Raw genomic sequence first — 4,627 nt, forward strand, 5'->3', positions numbered from 1 at the left:
GAATCATCCCTTTGTCCAGCATCTCCATGCTGTACACACTACCTGCCCATTAGTCACTTAGCCATCTTGGTTATCAGACTGACTGGCCCAGTATTGTAGCAAGTCACCTCATTTTACTTCATAACGGCCCCAAAGTGCAAGAGGAGAGACGCTGGCAGTTCGGATATGCCAAAGAGAAGCCTTAAAAGGCTTCCTTTAAGAGAAAAGGATATAGAGAAACCATATATATATGGTTTCAGACATCCCCTGGGGGTCTTGGAAAGTATCCCCAGGGATAAGGAGGGACCACTGCAATGCAGTGCCACCCTGAGGATTACTGTAAGCATCAAATGAGACTACTGGGTAAAGCACACTCCACAACAGGAAGCCATTATACATCTATCATTATGGTGGTTCCTATTATTACTATTGAGCCAGAGGAGCCAGCTTTATTGACAAAGAATCAAGGGGGCGGGGAGGGAAGTCAGGCCAGGCTATCAATCAATCGGGACTGTGCTGCAGTGTCAAATCACAGTCCTTACACCTGCCACACCAAATGATCTTTGCCAAATGATGAACTAGTTCCCCAAACGCCGGCTATCGTACATGTTGTACTAGTTTTCTCTCCTAACTAGTTGGCTGAACTGCGCCCAAAAACCAGGACAGAACAATCTGCCACCAGTTCTTAGTCTCTGTTGCCAATTTTTTAAAACATACACTTTTACACACAGTAGGTTAAGTACGAGCACATATCTATAAAAAAATCCATTTACATGGCTGTGAATTAGAGGATATTTTATAGTGGCTAAATGTCAACCAAAAAAATTAAATCCACAAAGTCAAATGCCAACACTAGGAGCTTGGCCTGAAAGGAGATGCTGATTCCATAGCCTGGAGTGTGAGCAAGTGAAATAACAGCACCGACTTGCACCACGGCAACCAGCAGGCTCGCCTGACCCACTCAGCAACCGTGGGTGTCGGCTGAGCCCCTCTGGAATCCTCTCCTCCATGTAGAAAGTGTCCAGATGGATGGGGGTGGATGGGGGGGGGGAACGTGCAGGCACAGAGGTGAGGCCGTTCTAATATTTATCCAGGAAAACACCCAAAGGGAGAAACGTTTGCGATACATACCTGGGTCTATGGGGTTCTGGGATCCCCACCACAAACTGTGTCCCTTCCAGGGTGGGGGATGGAGAGGGCTAGCCCATCCCGGTTAAGTATTCTCAGTATGAGAGCCTCATCATCAATAGTTTTTGTCCTGTTTAATCTTTCCCCTTTACAAACAGTCTGAGAGTGCGTTTTCTTATTCCACTGGAAAATGTAAAACTGAAAAGCACATCCTATGCGGATTAAGAAAAGCCGATTTGCAATGGATCCATGTCATGATCGACAGGAACATTTATTACTGTCACTAGTAAATCACTGGTAGAAAGAGAACCCCTTCCCACGCCCTCTAGAGCAGAAGAGAAGAGTAAACGGGAGCCCCAGGGGAGGCTGGGAGCTTGGCACCAGGACACTGGTCAGTCACCAGGGGAGACTGGTCAGTCTGCCATGTGCCTGTTTCTGCACCCAAGAGACAAAACATCCCTGCAGATCAACTGCCATCAAAGGCAGCCAGAGAGACAGACTGCACCCGGCTGCTATTCAGCATGTGCAGTAGTCAATCAACAGATAGTTATCATCTGCCTGCTTTAGGGGCAGGGGACACAGCAGGGAGAGAGCTGCCCCTGCCCTCCCAGGGGCCCACTGTGTGGCATCCACAGGAGAGAATGATCCAGGCACCCCACCTCCCTGAAACCAGTCATTTTACCTCTTGCCTTCTTAGTTTCCTGGTTCAGAAATGAGCATAGGGACAATGACAGTGACACCTCCCTGGCAGGGGGTCAAAGATAAACAGACACAAAGTGGGTATTCAATCATACTTCCTCACTTCCATGCAAGACCTGTGCCCCAAATCTCTCCAAACACTGTTCTGGGGGACCCTGGATTACCAGAATCAGGGAAGGGGGCTCTGACTGGGTGGAGGGGGGAAAGGAAGCTATACAGATGGTGAGGAGGTGGAAAGGCTGCCTCCTGTAGTGAGTGTATCAGTCCTGCTGGAACAGAAGAGGGAACAGAAAGAGGGCGATGCAGGACCCTCCCCCTCCTCTCTAGCCCAGTGGAGGGGTTCAACCCGCCTCTGTGGGCTAAGGGCATTTGCCACACTGTGTCTGTGTCCAGCTACAGAAGAGCCCATCTCAAGGGCGGGGCTCAGTCTAGCAGCAGGTGCTCAGCAAACAGAATGTGGGCTGCTTCTCAACTGTGTCTGAATGTGGGGTATCACCCGGCCTGGACAGCCTGTTGCAAGGTGGTGGGTCCTGTCGCAACTGACACAGTCGCCCACCTGGCAACACCCACCTGCCAGGCTTGTCTTGTCCTGCTGGCTACACATATCACAGCAGCTTCTCTATCCTGCTTCCTCCCCCCACTTAGAGGGCCCCTAGCCAAATAGCCATTCCACATATTCCTTCCCTCACCAGCCCCCTCTGCTCGTCCAGAAACAATCTCAGGCCAGGTTGCTCTTCATCACTTCATGCCCGTGTCACAACAAACTCTGGGCATTCCCTACATAAGCAGTCAGACAATCTAAACTTGTCACTTTACTCCTCAAGAACCTGCCATAGCTCCTCACTGCCTCCCGCATTGTGGACCTGCCCTCCCCTTCAGCCATTCATTCATCAGATGAGCACTGAGACCTGGGGTACAAGGATGAATTAAACCAGGCACAACCCCTGCCTTTATGGACCTCATCTACGTGGTGGGGGAGAGACACCATCAGTCAAATGATCCCAACAGAAAGTTACAAACTGGTATTTATAAAAGTACAGGGCATCCCCACAGGCAGTAACAGAGAGACTGGGCCAGTCTGTTGGGAAGGCTTCACCTGAGGAACTAATGTGCCAGCTGAGATATGAAGAGTAAGGATTAACCCAGAGATGAAAGGGGAAAGAACAATCCAGAGAGAGGCAATAAATAGTATGTGTGGAGGCTCTGAAACAAGAAGGGATGTCCACTGTGCAAGGGACTGAAAGAAGGGCCAAGGGGCCACAGGCAGAGGGAACAGGGAAGGCAGATGTGCGAGCTGCAGGATACAGGTGTGCGGCATGCTGAATGGGTCACAGGCCTGACCCAGTCCACGGACAGTGGTGGCCAGGCTTCCTGGCGCCACCTCTCCCTGCTTTCAACCAGTGTGTACAAAAGAACTGGCTTTATGTCAGCCAGTTCGAAATATAATCAGTAAATCAATTCTGCTATCAAGACTATAAGAATCCCACCCAGCAGGCAGAGCCAGATTGAAATTAGGGGCTAGATGCTGGTCATCTGTGACCTCCATTTCCCTCCAATGACTTACGGCACTACGAGCTGGCACTACCATGGCAAGCAAAGCACCCCACACAGGAGCAGCCTTTCGGGCCACACGGCGGGCAGGTCTCCCTTCCTCCCCCACGTCTGTTGTCGTCGTCAGGCATTCTCTGGGCAAGCAGACACCGTCAGTCCCTTTTGTCTCCGGCCAATTTGTAGGCCAGGCACAGACTCGTGTGTCCCATTTACTAAACCCTTCATCCGAAGTCACCCTAATTAAAGAGAGGAATGTGGACCCCCAAAGTCCCAGCCCCAGCCTCGCATTTGGCCCTTTGAGCCAGAATTCTGGCTTCTGTGCTTCTGCTTATTCTGTGTTGCCTCTAAGGGGCTACTCCTCCCTCCCTTCCCAGTGTCCCCACAGCCCAGTACAAATGCCCCCTTCCTCATGCAGCTGTCTCCAATACACCCAAGTGGAAGCAAGTCATCCACGCCCCCGCCAGCTCGGACCACCTATGGCCTGAGTCTCTACTGTGAGCTGGACCTAGTCGACCCTCTGTGGGCCAGGTATGGGCCGCTCATTCTGCATCAGCCTTGAGGCACTGAGCACCCACTCCAGCAGGGAAACCTGCTGATCCCTTGTAAAGATGATGAAGAAGTCTTTCATTCCCTACCCTCCACCTTCCAATGAGATGAGATTAAAACAATGAAATAAAATTTAAACAAGTGATCTTCTCTCCACCGGACTCCACAGTATCTAGTGATTAGCTAGCACAACCAGTGTTTAAAAACAAATGAGATCTCACACCATTGTAACACTTAGTAGCGAAGAAAAAAATCAAAAACCATTTCCAAAACAGGAAACTACAGAGCAATGTAGAGCCCAGACCTGGGTCAGAAGAGCCATGTGAGCCTCAGCGCTTGCTGGATGCAACCTTTCTCAAGTGCCATAACACCTCTTGGCCTCAGTTTACCCTTTATAAAGCGAGGATAGGACCGATCAGGGTGGCTGGGAGGATAAACTGAGCAATCCAAAATGCATTTTTCTGCTCAGTCCTCGGTGCCTGCATGGTGAGGCCTTCCTGAACCTCACGTATGGGATCATAACCTCTGTGCTTCACAGTTCTCACAGCACAATTGCATCGCTGTAGGATGCACCCTGTAAGTACCTGCTCATTTCCTTACATCTGCACCCCCGCCTTAGAAACTCAGCTCCATGGGGCAGGGCTGTCCTCGGGTTCACTGTTACATCCCCCTGCCCAGAAAACGCCCAACAAAGAGAAGACGCCCAGTAACTACTTGCTGACCA

The 4,627-nt window shown here is 50.6% G+C and overlaps 1 protein-coding gene across 1 annotated transcript in view; it reads right to left on the reverse strand.

The window, feature by feature from the left end:
• Window positions 1-1,137, reverse strand: part of EPS15L1 (epidermal growth factor receptor pathway substrate 15 like 1) — a 79,197-nt gene extending 78,060 nt beyond the window's left edge. Inside the window, exon 1 of the mRNA XM_019641892.1 lies at window positions 1,111-1,137. The gene's annotated coding sequence lies outside the window, so the exon portion shown is untranslated. The remainder of the gene's footprint in view (window positions 1-1,110) is intronic.
• Window positions 1,138-4,627: the final 3,490 nt, after the last annotated feature.

This window comes from Hipposideros armiger, unplaced genomic scaffold (assembly GCF_001890085.2).
Source record: "Hipposideros armiger isolate ML-2016 unplaced genomic scaffold, ASM189008v1 scaffold_64, whole genome shotgun sequence".
Lineage (NCBI taxonomy): Eukaryota > Metazoa > Chordata > Mammalia > Chiroptera > Hipposideridae > Hipposideros > Hipposideros armiger.